This window comes from Pinus tabuliformis, chromosome Q (assembly GCF_031772625.1).
Source record: "Pinus tabuliformis cultivar Carrire ecotype Pingquan chromosome Q, CPIR1, whole genome shotgun sequence".
Lineage (NCBI taxonomy): Eukaryota > Viridiplantae > Streptophyta > Pinopsida > Pinales > Pinaceae > Pinus > Pinus tabuliformis.
In genome coordinates, this window is record NC_142296.1 from 642391313 (window position 1) to 642414104 (window position 22792).

Genomic DNA, 22792 nt, shown 5'->3' on the forward strand with positions numbered 1-22792 from the left:
CATTTGAATGAAGAGTGTTCTTGTGGAGGGTTAATCTTGAGAATGGATTTGTATCAGTTCTGTAAATTTTAGTACCGGATATGTTCCACTGTGCTACCTCCATTTTATTTATAATTTCAATCACATAATGCTTTTCATAAAAGAGAACATACAATCTAGAGCACAAACAATAGAGTGTTTGGGCATTGTCCTTCACTGTCAAGTCCTGAATTTATTTTCTTTCATTTTAGAACTTTTGACTTTTAGCTGCTGCCTATTTCAGGTAGCACACAAGTAGCTAGAAAAGTGTCAAAAATATCCAGATAAATTGTCTCAGCATTATAAATCAATCCAGAAGAAATTGGATGTGGTTAATGAAAATCATTATTATTTTCTTTTCAGTTATGAAGGAATAAAATATCAGAGGAAGCTTGCTATGGTGGTGGAGTTATCTTGGAAATAGTGAGCCACTTTCTAGCATATACGGGTGCTGCCTACAGGCTTTTGCTGACCGAATCATAATTTGTAATATGTTATAACTGTCAACTAATTTTTTTTCGAGTGTTTCCTTTTTCTTTCAGAATGTTTAAAACTACACCTTATATTGATTTATTAGAGGATCTAAGATTATTATTGTTCAATGACAAGCTGTCAGCACAAGATGAGCCAACAGATGAGCCAACAGCTCTGCTCAAAGATCCTACAGAATGTAAACTTTTTATTATGCTAATAAAAAGTTTTGTTTTTTCTTCGGAAAAAAAAATGACAAGCTGTCAAATTATGTCTGGAAATTCCAAATTTGCTGTCTGTTGAAATTTCCCATTGTTTGTGGCTGTAGTTTCCCCTACTTATTCTTACAGCAATGGAATGGAAGTCAAAGGCTCGACTGAGTGATAATTTTACAAGGGGATTACTTCCAACTTGTTCTTTCTACAAGATTGAAGCTTAGTCTTCTGGAGAGAGCAAAACATGCACTCTTTTTCAATGGTCTGGTGAGTGACAACCAATTTTATATCTTAATTGTTTCTTATTTAATGGAGGAAAGGATGATATTTTTGCAATAAAAGTTTCTTAATGTTTGCTGTTCAAGTTTTTCTACAATTCACAGGTGGAACCCAGATGAAATTCACCATGAAGGTGTGATTTATGATAACTCTTTTTTTTGTGCTGCCTTGAGAGCAACATATGTTAGTGATAAAAGCTGCTGGTAAAGGTAAATATGCCCAGTTTAATCTCTACATATATTGAATTAAGGTCAACCCACCCTTAGATTGATGGGTTTGACTTTGCTCTTATGCCTTTCAAAGATTGTAAAGATTGTCTTGGTAAGCTTAGTGGCTATGTAAAATTATTGTATACTACCACAATTCCATTGGTGAAGGAACTCTTAATAGAACATCATAACCTGTCAGCAAATTATATTATAAAAGGAGATTATATAATGTTGATCCAAGACAGCACTCCGTCTTCTGGATCCATATCTGCATCCAGATCCAGAGAGGTTCCATGCGACTTAGCTTAATATATTTGCAACCTTCAGGCATGCTATTCTATACTTATGTGGTAATTGCTACATTTGCTAATATTCTCTTTACTGGTTACAAACTTACAGCTCAGATACTCCATGTTTATTTATTATAACTGGTGTCTATGGAGGTTTACTTGAAGAGTTTGTTCAAACTTCAAATCTGTCCTAAACTACTGGAAGAGGTAAGCTTATATCTCCTTTTTGGTCTTTGGAGTACCACTGAGTTCAATTATCCCTCTGCCCAGAGAAATTTAGATTTGTGAAGTCTACAAATTTTTATACCCAATTTGACCTTCATAAATATTTTGGTCAGAATACAAATGACATAATACTTTTGGAAGGTATGCCTTATTCCCAGGGTTTTTCTAGTTCCTTCTATATTGTGCACTCTTTACTTGCTGCTCAAAGGACTCTGAGGGTCATCACTAATAATGTTGGACTGTATTCCCTTGTGTTGTCCGAGTTTCTTCCTGCTTCTTCCTGCTTCATTCAATGCTATATTTATAGAAGAGAAGGCATATATTATTGTTCCCTTGGTTGCATGAGCAGTTGAGCATTCGTCCTTGGCTGTGCCATTGCAAATCTATGTTTGTATGTTATAATTTTAGCGTTGGCTGGCTACATTTCTTTTTCCTTTTACTCCAATAAAAAACTTAAAAGCCGCCAATCATATTCAAGTAGGAAAAAAATCACACTTATAATGTGCTGTTGCATTTGCAGATCAAAAGAGGGACATTTTTATTGCCTCCTATCATCTACAAAATCGCGGAAAAAGATCTTTTATTTAAGGTACATAAATATGCAGGTTTACAATGACAGGCAAAAAATCCCAACAGTCTTTAACTTGGGTCTATACATTCTAAAAACAAATGTATCCATAGAATCATCTCATAATTGGTAGAAAGCATTTAAAAAACAAAAAGCATAAATTTTGTGCCTCTAGGGGGCCAATGAAACCTCCAACAATCTTTAGTTCATATCCAAATCAACTCCAAAGTATAAGTGGATTTGAACTATGATCTTCGCAAAATTCCAACAACTTACCACTAGACCATAGGCCATTACATTCTATATAATGGAGCAAATTGCTATAGTCTTCTTGTTATAAGGGTCTTACATACATTTTTATTCCAAGTTGGAGATCCTTTTAATGTGAGAGGATATTTTGATGTATTTTTTGCATATTTTTAATGAATCAAAAGCTCATCGGAAGCAGACCCGGAGACGTAGTCCAAGAGGGGTGAACTCTATTAACTACGTGTTATTATTTGTCTTTCACATTGCTGTTTATTTTGCAATTTCATCCTTTAAATGCTCATTAAACCTTATTAAATTCATTTAATTAATACCGTTACATACAAAGACAATTTAAGCATTTAATTTTGGACGAAGTTTTGGTATCAAAGCAGGTTTGATCAAGGATTTGCAAAGTGTTGAATGGTAATCAGGTCTAGTCTCAAGTGTAGAGAAGGTTCACTTGAAGAGTTTAATCTCTAGATTGGTACAAGACAAACATTTCCATGACAAGTAATGGAATGTGAAGGGGGAAAAGGCCTCACCAAGTTTGAAAGGGCATTTTGGCAAGTCTTTCTTGACATGAAAGTGATGGAAGAAGAGCCATAGAAAGAATGGAGAAAAAACGGAGAAGGCCCTATTCAAGTTAAAGATTGGCTCAAATTCCTCCTCATGTTTCTTCTCCACCTCCATCTCCATCTCAAAAAGAGTAACCAAAGAAGACTGATTCTAAATTATCTTTGTTGAAATTAGATGTGGAATTCAATTTGCCGATGTATAATTGTGAACTTGATGCAGAGAAGTAAGATAATTGGATCAAGCAAATTGAAGTCTATTGTACGGCTTAAAGAATTGCAGATGAAGCATTAATGGATTGGAAAAATATAAGACAAGGTAGAGGACGAAACGTGCAAGATTATACTCGAGAGTTCCGAAAGAGTGCATGAACACTGAACATTTTTTTTATATGCTCCTTTGAAGTATATTGGTGGGTTGCATAGTTATTTGAGACATACTATTCTTATGTTCAACCCAATTAATCTTGATGAAGTTTGTGTCCACACTATTGACATCGAGTCAAGTGGAAAGAATGTCTTTGAAATCTTTTCAAAGAAACCAATTTAGCCAATTGCAAACCAAAACAATGAAAAGGATAAGTCAAAAGAATAGTTACAATGAAAAAAGGAGGCGAGAAGCTATGACGTGATGATCCCAAGTGTTGGAAGCTTTATTCAAAACTAAGGGCAAAGTGGTTAAAAAATAAGAAGGGTAATAAGAAGACCAGTGCTACATGCCAACATAAGATACAAGGTATATCTTATGTTGCTAGTTCTAGCTATAACACTCATTCTTCAAAATCCAAAACTATGCACGATGAAAAAAAATTGAGCTATTTCATATTAGAGTCGTTTCAAAACATAAAAAGATTCGTACACTCTTTGATAGTGGGTCACAAGCTAATCTTATCATTCAAGATTTTGCTAAAATATTTGGACTTGAAACTAAGCGCTCATCCAAAACCTTATCCTTTAGGATGGTTATGTGAAAATGCTAAGTTATAGGTGTCTAAATAATGAAAACTTAGATTTGCAATTATGTCCAATTTCATCAATGAGGTAGAGTTAGATGTCGTACCACTTGATATTTGTGGGATTGTTTTGGGAAGTCCATATTTATATGATATGAAAGCTATCTTTAGGGAGGAGGACAAGTATCATCTTATAAAAGATGGGATTCAGTAATTAGTAATCATCTTAACATTGACATGTATAGGTTTCCAACGATTGAGAATGAATAAATCAATAAGCAAGTCGAAGATTTGCTTGAGAAAGGAATCATCCAACTAAGTACTTTTCCATGTAGATTGCCCATTGTACCCGTACTAAACAAAGATTGTATGTGGAGGACAAGTGTGGTTTTTTAGGAATTGAACAAGGTCATGGTGAAGAATCCTTACATCAAATCATAATTTCTGAAGTTGATATTTGAAAAATTGCTTTTAAAACAAGTCAAGGTCTATTTGAATGGCTAGTCACGTCCTTTGCGCTTTGTAATGCTCCTACTACTTTCATGAGAGTTATGAATGGTGTCTTTAGGCCATTCATAGATGATTTTGTAATAGACTATTTTAGATAACATCTTGATTTCAAGTCAAAGTTGGGAAGATCATGTAATGCATGTTAGGAAGTCTTGGATGATTTGAAAAAAGAGAGTGTGAATATAGTAAAACATTTTTAGTTTATCTAGACTATATTGTAGGAAGTGGTGAATTGAAAATTGATTCCCCTAAAATTTAAGACATGATGAAATGGATTAAGATTAATAATGTAAGAGAAGTTAGGAGCTCTTAGGAGTAGTTCTGTATTGAAGGAAGTTAATTAGTAACTTTTCATTTATTACATCTCCTTTACATGCTTTGGTAAGTTTTAAAAATGCCTTTCAATGGGGAGGCGAACAACAAAATGTCTTCAAAAATTTGAAAGAGAAGATCAATACAACCCTAGTTTTAGCATTGCTAAATTTACAACCATTCGATATTGAAATTGGTGCAAATGATTACGCGATGATGTACTATGAACACAACAAAGAAACCAATTTGTTACTATTTTGAGACTTTCAATGGTGCAATAAGAAACTATACTACCTTTGACAAAGAATTGTATGCTTTGGTTCAAAGTGTGAAGAAGATGGGCAAAGAGACAATCATCCATACATTTCATAAAATTTTACAGTATCTTCAATCACAATCCAAGCTACAACAATTACATAATTTTCGGTGGGTGGAATTCTTGCAACAATCCCATTTGGTCGTTAGGTATAAGAAATGTATACAAAACAAAGTTGTGGATATCTTGTCAAGACTTTCGATTATTGCATTCATTGTTTTACAACAGAGTTCTGTATACATGAAATTTATATCAAACAATATGCTAGAGACGAAAATTTCAAGGATGTATAGAAACATTAATCCAAGGTACTCAAGTAGATGAATTAAATTGTTGTTATTGGCCTTAGATGAATGAAAGTGTGTCCAAATATGTAAAATGATGTGTCATGTGTGATACTAACAAGCCAAGTAACAAAAAAATTGGTTTGTACATGCCACTTTCTATACCTTCTCGTCAATGGGAAAGTGTGTTTGAGGATTTTGTAGGGGATTTACCTGTCTCTTGAAAAGGCCGTGATTACTTGTATGTGGTAGTGGATATATTTAGCAAAATGTGCCTTGATGTGCTGTAAGAAATAGGTGACAGTAGCAAAGACTGCACATATGTCCTCTTAGAATATTTGGGTTCATTTTGGTTTTGCCTACATCCATTGTATCTCATCGAGACTCACTTCCCTGGGAAGTTTTGATCAACTTTATTTGGGTTAATGGACACCAAGCTTTAGAAAAACATTGTTTTTCATCCATAGATTGATGAACAATCATAAGTGGTCATCAAAACAATGATACATTTTTTATGAGGGGTATTGTAGCAAAAATACCAAGCTTTGGGATGAACAATTTCATTATGTACAACACGCATATAATTGTGCCACACATTCTTCAATATATAGGTCTCTTTTCTCGTTTTGAGACGTGTTTTGGATATTTTCCCAAGTCTCCTTTGGGCTTTACTTTTGGACAAGATTTAGTGGTGCTTGGACATAACGATGCATATAAAACCTCAAAATTCACTTAGAATATCCAATGGGTTCATCAAGTTATACAAGAACAATGAGGAAAGAGCCAAGCCAAGTATAACGCTAAGCATGACAAGCATCAGGTCGATTATAATTTTCAAGTAGGTGATCAAGTTTGGCTATTTACTAGCAAAGTACATCTTAAATATAAAGGTAAACAACTCAAACCAATCAAGTATGGTCTATTTATAATTTTGGAAAAGACTGGTGGCAATGTTTTCTTGTTAAATTTACCTCCATATATGTAGCTATATTGAGTGGTGAATGTTGAAAACTTGAAACTATACGAGTCTCTTATGATTATGGATGAAGGTGAAAATGTTCTAGTTCCTTTAGTTGATGATTTTTCTCCTAAATACCTTGATAAGTTGTAGGAAAATGTTATTCTTGACAAAAGGATTAGGAGTTCGCGAAGAGGTGATACGTAATATTTTTGTATGGGTCTAAAAGGAATACATGTAGGTAGAGTGTGATGGATGGAAATTGGAAAAGTGAGGGAGTTGTACCTTCACTTGCGAAATGAAAATGAAATTTTTATTGGTATGAAATTTTTTAGTGTGGATGATTGATCAAGGAGGATTTTGACAACTGATCAATATTATTGGTCTCAAATGTTGATGAAAAGGTCTCTACATTGAAGAGTTTGTCAAGAGGTTTGCAATGCAATTTGAATGGGCTCAAATGAATATTGTATGTAGAAATTATGGCTTTGGGAAGTTGAAGGCAAAATAGGGGTGGTATTGACACGTGGCACACTCTAGGCTAACATTTGTCATGATAAATGCTAACATGTGGCATGGTGATGGGTTGACTTATGGACCAGTTAACGACTAACACATGGATAAATTGAAATTCCCAAAGGATTTGAAAATACAATATTTTACCATCGAAACCATTAAATATTTTGGAACTTTGTGCCTGATATGGATTGACATCAACAAAGTCAAACTTGGTTCACTTGTACATTTTTTCTTTTTGTGCTACTCATGTATATTATGTGTTTAACCATGATACTTTTTATGGTATTAAAAATCCCATATTTTATGCCATGCCATGTAAAAAGGTAAGAGGATAAATTATTGGATTTGAATCATGATCTCCTCTGCAAAAGTTCAACAACTTACCACTAGACCATAGGCAATTACATTAATATATATATTGGAGAAAATTTCGTTTGAAGAGGACACAACAATGTTTTTTAGTAAGATAAAGGCCATAAAGCCTTTTTATTTGTAGGAATAATTCAAGGAGAGTTTTTCAATAGTGTTATAGTCTTCCTAGAAGTGCCTTGAAGGTGTTTTTATTGTAGGTTGGAGATTCTTTTGATGTAACAAGACATATTGATGTATTTTTTTGGTCTTTTTAATGTATCAGATGCTTACTTGAAATAGACATAGATGCATTAAAATCAAATATCATGATTATGAAAGACATGAAAGCCACGCAGAAATGTAAAAGTGGTGATGCAACATCACTCTTTTTTTGTAGATAAAAGTTTATTTTATTTTATTTAGGGTTAAAATTCAAACATTTTTCAACAATGGTATTAAAGACCAAATATCATGAACTACAGAAGGACTTGAAAAAACATGTTGAAATGCAAAATGTTAAAATTCAAACATTTTTCAACAATGACATTAGAAAACCAAACATCATGACATGAGAAATACTAAAACTTAGCATTTAAAGTTTTTCTACCTTTCTATCTCTTTTCTGATTTTTTTTTTTGTCAATCAAGATGTTTTCATTAGATTCTCGAAAAGACGTAGAGTACAAAATTCATCTCAACAGGCCCCCTTCCCTCATTCCGACTAGACTTGTTGAGATTGGGACCTAAAGGAAAACGAAGACAAACAATGACATTTTTTATTTCCAATGGGCCTATTAGCCTTGGCATACATAGACAAAACATTAGAGAACCCTGAATAGGAGGCAACATATTAAGGAGGTGGGTTGGGAGGAATGATAGGAGGAGCAACAAAATAGCCCATGTGTTCATGCAAGTGAAATTCAATATGCTCCACCCTCGCTTCCAAGTTGCGGAGGTGGTCGTTGGTGCGTCGATGCTGGCGTCGAAGACTGTCCAGTTGTTCTAGAATTTTGTTTTGACTATATTGGCTATCGTTGATGTAAGCTACCAACTTGTTACGATCCTCATATCTATGCTCCCTCAAAATGTCCATATTCACCTGGACGTTGTGCCGCCGGGCCGCAATGGACTCGAGGGTGGCTGGAGCAATCACATGGCTTGGGGAACGGGTTGGAGAGATAACAGATGCCTCCTCTGTTTCCCGATTGTCAGATGTGTCTACAGGCGAATGATTGCCTGGGTTCAGCCGCTCAACATGGCGGTGATTGCCCCCCCCCGGTGAGGGTGTCCCCTTTGACGCGACATGATGTCGATTCGAGGCTGCCAGAGGAAGGGAGAGGCTAGAAAACAGGAACCACAAGAATCGTGTATGACCCAATATTCAAACTTGCAAAAACACTACTGCCGAGATATATAACACCATGCAATACAACCACACATAAGAATCCTGGTGGATGACACGAGATTGCAGTCCCAGGGCGCGCCTAAGTGTGGGGCTTTCCTCCACACCCAAAACTGGCCGATAAAAACACCCCAACCCTTGGACACAAAGAATTCCAACCACCTGTCTGACACCGTGCTCTTAGACTTGCCTTCATGGTTGCTGAGGGGTGCAGTGCGACTATGGACTGTTGATTTGGGGTAGCATCGGATGTGCCCTAAGCCTCAAATTTTGCAGGGAGGCTTGGGCACATGTATTTCAAAGAACCCATAAAGTGTTTTCAGAAATTCTACCCAGAAATGATTTTCTTAAAATAATTAATATTTTTAATGGGGTTGCTAAGTCTAAAGTTAGGAAAATTAAAATGTTAATGGGTATTAATCTAATCAGGGGTGAAACTTCTAGAAAAAGCCATGGATCAAGTCAAAACAATCTGTGCCTTTGATTAAGATGTAATCTAGGCCGTTGGTTGTCCAACAAAAAGATATAAGAAGGGGCTTGAGGGTCATTTGGAAGACACAAAGAGAGATTGAGAAAATCAATTTTCTGAAGTGAGAAGTTCTCAAGAGGAAAATCGATTGAGGAGATCTTGTAGCAGAGGGGCAGTGAAAATCCGGAGAGTACAAAGCAGAGAGAGGACAAACAAATGTCCAGAGGAAGGTTGACGCTGACACATGTAATGCTGACATAGAGGCAACTCAGTCCTTGAAGGGAAGTCGAGTTTCTGCTAAGGAAGTCGAAGTTTAGTTGCCGGAAGCCAGGGTGTGAGTATGGGAGGCAGAAAGTTGATTTCTCAGCCAATAGAGGATCCAGAGGAGAGGCAGCGTAATACTCAGGAGGGGTGACGTAGTTCTGCGCAGAGGCCATGCAGAGGGTGACGTAGAGTCTCCAGAGCAAAAGGATCAATCACTGATTCTCCAGTGACAAGGTGGGATCATTGCATCACTTTTGTTCAATATTCTCTCTATGTCGGATTGCTAGTTGAGAATCCTAGAATTGTACTCAGAATTTTTTCTTGCATAATAAACCCTCATAGTTGCTGCACCGGTTTCGCCGCATTGGGTTTTTCCGGGGACGTTTTGTCCAAAAATAACTATGTCCTGTGTGCTATATTTTTCTTTCTTGCTCATTGTTTTGTTTCCGCATATATGTAAATTAAGTGAAGGCTGCAAATGTATTTGCTTCGATATTTATTGTAGAACATAGTAAATAACTTGCATGCTTTAAATAAGTAGGAGAAGTAACATTAGTTTACTGTAGTAGGGATTCCGACTTAGGAATTCTCACATGGTATCAAAGCTAGTGCAGGTGAGACAAGAAGAGAAAAACCAGAAACGCTAGTGTAGGTGAGACAAGAAGAGCAAAACCAGAAACCCTAGTGTTGAGCAGAAGGGGAAATCGAAAAGTTGCAGGAGGCAACAAGTCGAAACCCCAGAGGGTTTGAGCAGTTCTAGCCAGAGGGTCAAAAAATTCGAGGTAGTCTCTCTCTGAGTGAGTTGACGGAGAGAAAGAGCTTCCAGTTTGAATTTTGTTGCGGCAGAGGGAGCAACGCTGAGCCTCAGCATGAGGAGTAGTTGGTGGACATAGGTTTTTCAGTATGCAACTTTGTCGGGTTGAGCAATAGAGGAGCAACAACTTACCAGCTCCATCAGGGAGTGCGTAAATCAACCTAGGAGCTACAAAGTAGGGAGAAAGAGGGAGTTGTTCCACAATTTTCGGAGGAGATGACAACCAATGGCTTGAGGGAACATGACAGGTTAGACGGGGCTTCCAACTTATGCCATCTGGAAGGCTAGGATGACTTTCCTTCTAGATGAGCATGCCCTCAAGATGTATGTTGATAATGTGGTAGTTGTCCCAGTGGATGTAGATTCGTTGAAGAAATACAGAGCTGAGATGACTAAGGCGAAGAGGATGATCCTAGATGGAGTTAAGGATCATGTGGTGTGCCATGTTGCAAGCAAAGGGACCGCTAAGGAGATGTGGGATGCCTTGGTCACATTGTATTAGGGATCTTCCGAGCAGCGGAAGATGTACTTAGAGCAGAAGTTGAGATCTTCTCAGATGCAGAAGGGAGAACGTGTGGATCTGTTCCTCACGAAACTGAAGGAGACTCACGATGAGCTATCAGTTGTGGGACATACACCTCAAGACTTGGGAGTTAGTAAAACTGGCTCTAAATTCTGTCTCAGATGATTGGCAGCTCTGGACAATCCAGAAGGGAGAATGTGTGGATCCATTCCTCACAAAATTGAAGGAGACTCGTGATGAGCTGTCAGCTGCAGGACATACACCTCAAGACTTGGAGTTAGTAAAACTAGCTCTAAATTCTGTCTCAGATGATTGACAACTCTTTTTCCAGAGTATCCTGGGCAGAGCAACATTTCCAAATTAGGACAAGATGTGGGCAACTCCTAAACAAGAAGTGCTGAGGAGAGACTTGCTCAAGGTCAAACTTGAAGGAAGCAACAACAGTAGTGGGTCGAAGCCCAAAGTGGAGGAAGAGGATAAGGCAACCATTGCATCAAAGGGACAACAAGGATAACAAAGACAAAAGAAGGAAGTCTCCAAGGTGAAGTGCTTCAGATGTGGCGAGATGGGCCACTATGCATCTCGGTGTCCTTTGAAGAAAAAGGACAAGGATGAGAAGCATGATCCCAAGGTTACAGTCGCGAAGATCGACGAGGAGGAGCTCGCCATGAAAGCAGAGATACCTCCAGGAGGGAGGTGGGTTGATATAGAGCTATAGTCAGGAGGAGTGCAGATGAGCATGATCCTTGAGGAGCCCACCTCTTGGATCATTGCCTTGCTACGAGAGCCCATGATCAGTAGTTGTGGGATGGTGGAGTTTCAGTTGGTGCCATGGAGTGTTGATGCATTGGATGCAGTGGCTAGAAGAGCCAGATACAACAATGCAGGGAGGCACAATGCAGAGCTTCAGGTACGCAGTGGCTTCAAAGGCAGCAAGGGACTAGCAACAGTCAGGATTTTAGCACCGAGGAGTATCCACTGGATACTTGTCCAGTTTTTGGGTGTTTTCAGTTGCTTCTCTCAGCAATTAAGTTGCAGTACGGATGCGATGTTAGTAGTGGCAGTGATAGCAACATAACAGATGTAACATTTGAGAGAGAGATGCAGTGCAGATGCAGTGTTGGGTAACAGGACCAACAACAACACGAATGCAGAGGGAGCTGCAGTACATATGTAATATTGATAGTGGTAGTGTCAAAGGCAGCAATATAGTAGCAACAACAACGCAGTGGTTGGTGGATAGCATGTCAGACATCAGCAACGTAGAGACGATGCTTCAGAGTCAGAGTAATATGCAGAGAGACAGTTTATTGCTAGAGCACATTCCTCACTAAGAGGGAGTGTTGATTTGGGGTAGCATCAGATGTTCTCTAAGCCTCAAATTTTGTAGGGAGGCTTGGGCACAAGTATTCCAAGGAAATTAGAAAGCGTTTTGGGAAATTCCACCCAGAAGTGATTTTATTAAAATAATTAATATTTTTAATGGGGTTTCTAAGTCTAAACCTAGAAAAAGTAAAATATTAATGTGTATTAATCTAATCAGGGGTGAAACTTCTAGAAAAAGCCATGGATAAAGTCAAAACGATTTGAGCCTTTGATTAACATGTAATCTAGGCCGTTGGTTGTCCAACAAAAAGATATAAGAAGGGGCTTGAGGGTCATTTGGAAGACACACAAAGAGATTGAGAAAATCGATTTTCAAAAGTGAGAAGTTTTCAGGACGAAAATCGATTGAGGAGATCTTGCAACAGAGGGGCAGTGAGAGTCTGGGAGTAGGAATTTCTGGAGAGTACAAGGCAGAGAGAGGACAAAAAGACGTCTAGAGGAAGGCTCACGTTGGCCAACACAGTGCTGACGCAGAGGCAGCGCAATCCTTGGGGGAAGTCGAGTTTTTGTTGAGGGAGTCGAAGTTCAGTTGTTAGAAGCCAGGGTGTGAGTCTGGGAGGCAGAAAGTCGATTTCTCACAGAACAGAGGATTCAAAGGAGAGGCAACATCATACCTAGGAGGGGTGACGTAGAAGCTGCCCAGGGTGATGCAGTTCTGCGCAGAGGCTACGCAGAGGGTGACACAGAGTCTCCAGAGCAGAAAGATCAGTCATTGATTCTCTAGTGACAAGGTGAGATCATTTCACCAGTCTTTTGTTTAGTATTCTCTCTGTATCGGATTGCTAGTTGAGCATCCTAGAATTGTACTCATAATTTTCTCCTGCATAATAAACCCTCAAAGTTGCTACACCGGTTTTCCTGCATTGGGTTTTTTCTGGGAATGTTTTGTCCAAAAATATCTGTTTCTTCATGTGTTGTATTTTTCTTTCTTGCTCAATATTCTGTTTCCGCATATATATAAATTAAGTGAAGGCTGCAAATGTATTTGCTTCGATATTTTCCGTAGAACACAATAAATAACTTGCATGAATTAAACAAGTAGGATAAGTAACATCAATTTGCTGCAGTAGGGATTCCGAGTTAGGAATTCTCACATGGACCGCCCCTTCACTTTGAGTTCCAAAAGGAGTAGCACCTCAACAAGCCTGTAGCCTGAGATGGGCCCAATTGCATAGCTAGGCACTCCAACACTTGAAACACAAATTAGAGGGGGTAAAAACTAGCTTACCTTGAGGACTAGGTGCCTCCTCCGTCATTGGCACTAACTCTTCATCCCTCGAGCAGAGGTTCCAGGCGGGAATACAAAGAGACAACATTATTGCTCGTGCCAGGATCCCATGGATAGTCCCTGGTCTCAGTGCCGCGCCACTCCAGGCTATCCCATACAACTGTCACTTTGCGCACCCACTGCCTTGACCTCGGTAGGGCTTTCGAATAATGAGTAGTACCACTGCCCTCTGCACCCTCCCAATTCATCACTCGAAACATACAACTGGAGAATTTCCCTCTATGCTTGGGTATTTATCAACAATGCGTGCGAGCAGGGTGTCTGCCTGCGGGCAATTAGAGCATGCCTAATTATTCATGGAAGATTAATGGAGCGCGTGGAGGCCGTACAGACTCCGAACTCGGCCTACTTGCCAAGTGGCGATCTGGATGTACACCCCCATTGGGGATATCTTGAATATCTCTTTTCTGGGTAAATGCTTGTTTTTTTCAAATTTGTGTAACTTTTATTTTATTTTATTTTTGGTTGAAACTTACTTGTGGTATTACAATGTTGATCATGACATTACATAATTTTTGTATAATTATTAATTATTTATTTAAAAATTTGATTTTTTTCCCCAATTATTAAATGGGCAAAAATCAATTTAAAAAACATTTTTTTTTTTACTTGAAAATATTGAAAAGCCTATGTTTTTGTTTGCTAAATTGTCCGACTCTGAGATGACTGCACACTTAATCTTTGGCCTGAGAAACCACGACCCATCAGTGTTTAAGCTGTCAAAATCACAGTGAAAATCACTTAGGGATCGCATCTGGCTTGGGCCGCAACCCTTAACATGGCTAGAATTTTGCTTATGGAGTTTTGAAGTGGTGTTTTTCACATCACAAAGTGCCTTCATTGTTTATTCTCGTGAGCAAAAATATCATTTTTCCTTTAAATTAAGGAAAAAAATCAATTAAAAAAAACCATATATTCTTAAAAGTTATTGTTATTTTTTTTTTTGAATATATGTATATTTTTAGGTTTTATTTATTTTATTATTATTTTATATAGATTTTTTAATTGTTATTTTTTTCAAATAATTTTTTAAAACCAAGTAAATTTTATTTATCTATTTTTGTAACTAGAGAAATCAACAATTAGGTCAGTCTCGTACTCACGTGACACAAGGTTGATTCCAACTGCTACCACATCTCTCAGGGTTGTGACTTGTCGATTCCAGCTGCTACCACATCTCTCGGGCTTGTGACTTGTCTTTTTCTTTGTAAACTGGGCTACTCTAGGGGATTTGAACCTTGGATGTGTTTGTTTACACAATACTTCATATCACGGCGATTGTCAATTAAGTTGCACCCTTGGGACATATATATATATATTTTCGGTCAACAAAAAAGTAATTATATTAAATCAGAAAATCAACAGATACAAAGTACATCTCCATAGGCTTAGAATTTGGTTTAAGCCTAGCTTTAAGGAACAAGTAGCCTGGAGGAAGACCATGATGATTGGTGTCACTGGTTATTGCCGTCTGGCTTACAGGCCAGTACTTACAAAGTACAAAATATGCAAAAATACATATCATAGGAATCCACATTATGGAGGTGGATTTGGAGGAAAGGCTGGAGGAGTAGCAAAGAGAGCAACACGTTCATGCATGTGGAAGTCTATGTGTGCCACCCTCGCTTCTAGGGAGTGGAGCTGGTCATTTGTTCGCCTGTGGTGACGACGTAGACTTTCCACATAGTCAGTATCTCATTCTGCATGCGTTGGAGATCATTGATAAAAGCTACAAATTCATTTCTATCTTCATACCTCTGCTCCCTTAGAGTATTGATATTGAGCTGAATGTTGGTCAATTGAGCAGCAATAGACTCCAAGGAGGCGGGGGCCTCTACTTGACTCGGGGAGTGTGCTGGTGACAAAGCCCCACCCTCTCTCGAATGATGGCTGCCAGTAGTTTTAGTCGCAGAGCTTGGCTCCTCTTCCTGTTGTCGCGCTGCCATGAGCGGAGCCGCCCCTCCTCGATGCACACGTCCCCTCTGACGGGGCATTAGAACACCACTGTAACTACTAGCCACCCCTGAGAGGATGGCGTTCCACCTAACCAGGGAAAAGAACCAAAACAAATTGTATTGAACTTGCAGGAGTAAACAGAGGACGTTACCGAGACCTTTACCAACCTTGAACTTTCAAGACTGAGGCGTCGTTTTGAATGCTATCCTCCCTCCCATGAAGGAAACACCAATGGTATAAGAACAAGAAGCCGTAGCGAGAGCCCAAGAGTCCGTTGGAGCCGGTCTTGCACAAAGCTCACTGACCGACAAGACACCACCGACGAGATGGCTAGTAGAGCCACCCCCCCCCCCCCCCCCCAACCACCGAGATTTCCCCATGACCAAACGAGAGAAAGCATAAGTGCCATGAGCTATCCCAATTCACCCAGAGAAAGGGCTGACACCTTGGAGTTTCTTGCTGCTGCGGGGCTAAGAGAGCCCCCAGATCCGATGGCCATTCTGACCACTGGTGGTCTCCCTTCTCCAAGCGGTAAGCAATGTAAAGACCATGCCCGTCTGCCCTTAGCTGGAACTGCAGCTAGGAAACATTAAGACCAGACAAATTATGCACCAAACACTCCCTCCTCATCGCACAAAGCTGTCGAATAGCCTTCTGGGGTCTCCCTGCCTTCATATAACTATTGCGCCAAGATCCGATCTGCCTGTGGGTATGACGTATCGTGGAGCTTCATAAATTCTCGGATGGGGCACGTGGAGGCCCATCAGGCTCCTTGTGCCACCACGCTGCCATCTGGAGCCAACATTCATCACCTCCATCGGGGAATATATATATATATGTTAAATTTTTAATTTTTTTACTAATAATTTTTGTTTAAGTTGGTATTTAAAATTACCTTAATTTTTTTTGTTTTAATCAAATTTTATTGATTTTTAGCTCAGAAAGATGTTGTTGTTGTTGTTTTCTAAATTATTTAATATGTTCTTAAATAAATTTAAAGAATTTAATATTTTATCTTTTTATTTTTTTTACATTAAATCACATATTTTTTTAAGGGTGTTTTTCATGAATTTGTGAACATTAATGATGATTTTATAAATTATAGTTCAAAAATATTGCAATTTTAGTACCCCATTGAAAGTAGATCCAATTGTCTTAGGTTAAGATCTCAAAGGAGCTAAACTTTTGGTTTCAAAAATAAAGTTTCTCTTGGTAGAATTACTCTTTGATTTAGGTGTTGATTTTTAAGGTTTTTCTAGTAATGATATTTGGCCTATAATGCAGTGGCTTCAAAAATTTGGAAAAAGTTTTCCATGATCATAATTCTAGTTTTTAATGCCATGGTTGAAGGATGGTCAAATTTTAACCTTAAAAAAGGGGTGATGCAACATCACCACATTTCGATTTTGGGGGTGTTTTTTCATGTTTTTGGCTCAAAAATAGGTGTCTTTTGGGCTAGAGTCCTCATTTTGAGGTTACAATTCTTGTTAGGTTGGTAACACTGTTCAACACGTAATATGTGCGTGGCAAAAGAAAAAGGTATGGAGGAGTCAAATTTAACTTTGGTGATGCTAGTTCATGTGAAGCACATAGTTCTAATTGGTCGATATATCAGCGCATCACCAATTCCACATGCCAATTTGCCATTATGCCACTTTTTAGTTTACCATTATGCCACATGTCAACCTATAATCACGCCATGTGTTAGTTTGGAGTGTGCAACAAGTCAGTGCCACTCTTGTTTTTCCTTCAACTTTCCAAGACCATAATTTTTACATACGATGTCCATTTGAGCCCGTCCAAATTGCGTTGGAAAGCCCTTGGTGAGCTCTTTGACATGGAGACATTTTCATCATATTTTAAGACCATCAATTTGGATCGTTTGTGGAAACCCATCTTGGATCAATCTTTCTCACTAAGAAGCTTTTGGGCCACCAAAAGTTTGATTTAACTTAGCAAGTGAGAGTACAACTCCCTCACTTTTCCGATTTCTATCCTTTGTGCGTTACTTGGATGTATTCCTTTTAGACCCACATGAAGATATTCCACATCACCTTTTTGTGAAGCCTTAATCCTTCTGTCAAGAAGAACATTTTGCAGCGACTTGTCAAGATATTCAGAAGAAAAATCATCAACTAAACATTTTCCAGCGACTTATCAAGATATTCAAAAGAAAAGTCATCAACTAAAGGAACTTGAAGATTTTCACCTTGATTCATGATCATAAGAGGCTCTCATACAGTTTCAAGTTTTTAACACTCACCATTGAATACACCACTACATATATGGAGGTAAATCTAATCGGAAAGCATTGTCACCATTTTTTTCAAAATTGTTATGGACCATACTTCATCGGTGTGAGCTTTTACCTTTACCTTTAAGATTATAACCAAACTTGATCACTGACTTGGAAATGATGATTGACTTGATGCTTATCATTCATAGCGTTATACTTGGATTGACTAGTTTTCAATTGTTCTTGTATAGTTTGATGAACCAATTGGATGTTCTGGATGAACTTTGTGGTTTTATTTGCATTGCTTTGGCCATCTACCACTAGATCATGCCCAAAAGTGAATTCCAAAGGAGACTTGAACAAATATTTAAAATGTTTCTCAAAAGGAGACCTCTATGTACAAAAGGTATGGCATTGTTATAGGCATGTTGTACATAATGCAATTGCGCATCCCAAAGCATATGATGCTTGCTACAATACTCTCACAATAAACATCGTTGTTATGTTGACCATTTTTGTCTATTCATCAGTCTGTGGATGAAAAGCAGTGCTTTTCTAAAGCCCGATGTTTGTTAATTCTCATAAAGTTGACCAAAACGTTTCAAGGAAGCGTGAGTCATGATCAGATACAATGGATGTGGGCTAACCAACATGAATCAAAACATTCTTAACGAACATGTGTATAACTTTCTTTCGTCCCTTGCTTCTTACAAGGCATCAACACACACATTTTGCTAAATCTATCTATTACCACATACAAGTAATCACGTCATTTTCTAGAGATAGGTGGATCCCCTACAAAATCCATGGACACTTTTCCATGGATGAGAAGTTAAAAAAAGTGGCATGTACAAACCTAATTTTTTATTACTTGGTTTGCAAGTAACACACATGACACATCCCTTAGTTTCATTCATTTGAGGATAACAGGTTAACAACAATAACGTTGCAATTGAGCTACTAATTTTCCTACGTTAAAATGGCTAGAAATGGGAGAAGTATGTGCTTATCTGATTACGTGTACTCTTTCATCCAGTGAAATACACAATTTACCAAGATGACACAACTGTTTGTCATGAATATGATAATCTAATTCTTTTGCTTGAGTAACATGGATTAGTGTTTCATATACATCCTTGAAAAATTCATCTTTAGCATATATAACTTTCATGAGCTAAAGAACTATTTTGTAAAACAATCGATGCAATAATAGAATATCTTGAGAATATATCAACAACTTTGTTTTGTATTCCTATCTTATGCCCAACGACCAAATGGAATTGTTGCAAGAATCCCTTCCACCGAAAATTTCTGTTGTAGCTTGGATTGTGATTGAAGATATTACAAAGGTGGATGATCTATATAGACGATTGTCTCTTTGCCCATCAAATAGTGTTTTCACTTAACATTTTGAACCAAACCATACAATTCTTTGTCATAGGCAGGATAGTTTCTTATTGCACCACTGAAGGTTTCATAATGGTTTCCTTTTTTGTATTTAATACTACTCCCATGGGTGTAATCACTTGCCTTGGTTTCAATGTCGAAAGATTTTTGTAAATATAGCAATACCAAAACTAGGGCTATATTGATCTTCTCTTTCAAACTTTTGAAGGCTTTTTGTTATTTGCGTCTCCCATGAAAGACTTGCTTAATTCTTGTCAAAGTATGTAAAGGTGTTGCAATAAATGAGATGTTGGCAGTGAACTTCCTCCAATATTGAACTACTCCTAGGAAGCTCCTAGTGTCCATTCTGTCATTAGGCTTAGGCCATTTTGCAATGGCTTCACCTTTAAAGAGATGAATTTCCAATTTACCACTTCCTAAGATATAACGTAAATAAACTGCTAAATTTGGAAACTAGGGCCAAATTCCACTTTGGCTAGATCAATTTATGGAGATAATCATTCCATTGAATTCCTCTTTTCGAGAGGACCAAAATCGATATAAAGATCATCAAATTTGGCTAAGGAGAAGTATGATTTTGAATTTATGTTTCTCCCATGTAAAATTAGCAAGGTCAGCCTCACCCATATGTCGGCTCAATAATCCCAATAGTCACGTCTCTTGACCACACTAAATTGTATATATTGGAATGTTGTATCCCTCGTTACACAAATCGAAAGGGCTTCATTTTTGTCTGAAATAGCCAAGCTTTTGAAGGAGAATAAAGGGCTAGTTGTTTTTGGGTCTCTCTCTTCTACATCAAGGTCGAGATTCTTCTATCAAGTAAGCCACAAGACATAAAGGAAATTTCGGGCATTTCTCACCATCCTCTACTCGCTAAAATCCATCACGAATGTAGCCGTGGATTAGAGGATTGTTTGGAAGACAGTTTAGGGTTGTCTTGTATGAGGTTCATCTTGTGCAGGAAGGCTGCAACTCCTAAGGTTTGGTTCAGTTAAGATGCAGGGCTAAATGAGCTTGTTCTTAGGTCACAAGACTGATCAAATGTCGCTATCTTTTTAGGAGGGTTTTGAGGGCTTAATCTATCTCACATCAACCCTAGAAAAAACCAGCAAAGGGGAGCTCCTAGTATGCTTGGATAAACCACACTTAAATGAGGTGTTGTGAATCAGTTAAGCAAGAAAATTGTGTATTGTAAGAAGCCCTAACCAAACCATGGGTATCTATAGATAACAAAGTGTTGGAATGACAATCCTCTAAGCCATCTTCTTGTCTAAGGTTGGATCTTATTATTGTCAAGTCATTTTGACTCTTAAGTTATTGTACTTTCTCTCTTTGCTGAATATTCAATATTAATAATAAGAAGATTTGATCAAGGGTTTTCCCCATCTTGGGGTTTTCCCTGGGCTTGAGCCAATTTATTGTGTCCTCTTGTCTTGGCTTGTCTTCGTTATTTATTGTACATGTTCTTTTCTCAGTTATTGTCATCATGATAATGTTTCACGTGATTGCTAATCATTTAATAATTGGGCTAATGAGAGAATTGAAGGTTCTGTTTTTTGCGAAGAACATGTTATCCTAAAAATTAACATGGAATCAGAGCTTAGGTGGAGACAAGCCTAAGCAAGAGCAATGACCAAGAAGTCTTCAAGATCTCCTTTCTTTGTAAATCTGGAAGAAAGATTGCACAGTTGGCATAATCTATAAAATCTTCCTCAAGAAAAACTTCACTCTCCTCGGATTGTTGCATTAGTTAGGAGCAAGGATGGATGGATTTATATCTCTGCTTTGAGTATTGAATTAAGAGGGCTTCTTCTCGTGAAGAATATACAGGTTAAGAAAATCACATTCAGTTATGAAAAGAGCGAGTCAAGGTCTTATGATCACATTGAAGTAACAATCATAGGGAACTCGAACCTGTGGTTTCTCTAAGTTTCAAACAACATCACTTAATTAAATATGCTATAAAAAGGCGATCTCAAAAGGGGCTTATTGACAATTCTGTGCGGTCTTCTTCCTCTTGGCCCTTGCAGAGGAAAATGAGGATCACTACGAAAAATGTCAAGCTCTGCGGTCTTGTTTTGGCTCATATTTCTCTCAGGCCATTTGCATCTATTTTGAAGCAATTTTGTGACATTCCTCCCAAAGCTCGTACTCTTTGATTCAAGACTGTGGCATTTGAGTACTCTCGCTCAAAGTTACCATCTCAAGACGATGCATATAATGTCATTCTATAGATCATCTATGGCCTGTAGTAATGGGTATGTGGTTCGTAGATCAGATGGGATTTTCCATGAAAGATCATCGCAAAGACACGATCTTACTCTATGGCACGATGACTTGGACCTCTCTCTGTATACTTCTTATTAGCTTCAAGTCTCTCGTTTCAAGAATCTCCTGTTCTTATGACTAATATTATTGTTCTCATATATGGGTCTCACGTATTTGTTTTGGATAAGATCCCGCATCCGCAACATAAATTGCTTTCCTTGGAAGAAAAATGTTTGAAAGGCCTTGAGGCACATCTCGCTCTAAGATGATTGCTTGATTTTGTCATGGTAAAGATCAATGTGATTCGATCATATATGAACTACTGTCAGGACCATTCTCAGTCTCATATATATATATATATATATATATATATATAATATGAGTTATAGTATTGTGGTCTCTATATGGCATCACACAGGCAAGTATAATTCTGGCACTACTATATATAGGCAACATCAACAACATATTTACAATAATCCTGGCATAATGGTTCATCTCCACACCATAAATATATTTTCTCGAAGTTCATGTTTCATATTAGTTATGTCTCGTCAAATGATCTTGGTACAACGTTACAATGTATTTTGGCCCCTCGCATTTGCATCTTTGGCCCACTTGGTATCTACACAATCCGTACACTTTGAACTTTGAACTATCGCTCCCAGTAAAATTAGCCTCTTGATTTGGCTACAGGACGTTGAATACACATCGATATATCTAGACCTTGTTCTAGTAGCATCTGAGTATGATTATGGGCATTGCATCTCTGTCTATGGATATCTAGCTTTAGTCATCACTATATCTCTTTAATGTCGTGTTATCAACCGTAACATGATACTATTATCATCATGGTTCATTCTAATGACGTCACTCATTATGCTTTCACATCAAATAGACTACTCAATCTCCGTGATTCGACCTTTTGCTATCCTGAAGACTCACACTCTTTATGGTTCAATTTAAAGGTATGACTTATCTACATGAATGACAAAGTTTTGTGCCTCAAGTTAGATGGTCTTCATCCTAGTGACCTATATTGAGCACAATATGATGAACAAGATGTATCACTTTATATTGCTATAACCTCGTGGTATAGCATGGCTCAGATGTCAACGATTTAGAGCTAATCAAGTTCAAACCTGTTATTATTGTGAGCTCGGATCTCAGATCATAATTGTCTAGAATTTCACATCAACTCGTCTGTCTTTCTAATCAGGGCATAAAAAATTTGGTTTCTTATGATCGACCTATAGGACAGACTCATGTAGCAGATATACTTTAGCTAGGGATAACTATACCCTGTAATATGACCTTATCATAGTAGCGATGAATATATCAATGTTATAAGCTGTCCAACACCTTGCATAAAAGTATTGTTGACTAGGTTGAGTCTCTAGCACAACAATCCCTACAGCTGCTGAGATGATTAAATGACACCATTTTGAGAATAAAGATGAATGACAGAGGTGATATGACAA

At 37.9% G+C, this 22792-nt stretch overlaps 1 protein-coding gene across 6 annotated transcripts in view; it reads left to right on the forward strand.

Moving 5' to 3' along the window:
* LOC149221100 (uncharacterized) overlaps positions 1-2002 on the forward strand; it is a 96539-nt gene extending 94537 nt beyond the window's left edge. For 2 of the 6 annotated variants that reach the window (XM_089384999.1, XM_089385004.1), the window contains exons 7-9: positions 382-504; positions 628-688; positions 818-2002. The gene's annotated coding sequence lies outside the window, so the exon portion shown is untranslated. The remainder of the gene's footprint in view (positions 1-381; positions 505-627; positions 689-817) is intronic. The other 4 variants (XM_089385000.1, XM_089385002.1, XM_089385001.1 and 1 more) reach the window with 4 other exon arrangements.
* Positions 2003-22792: the final 20790 nt, after the last annotated feature.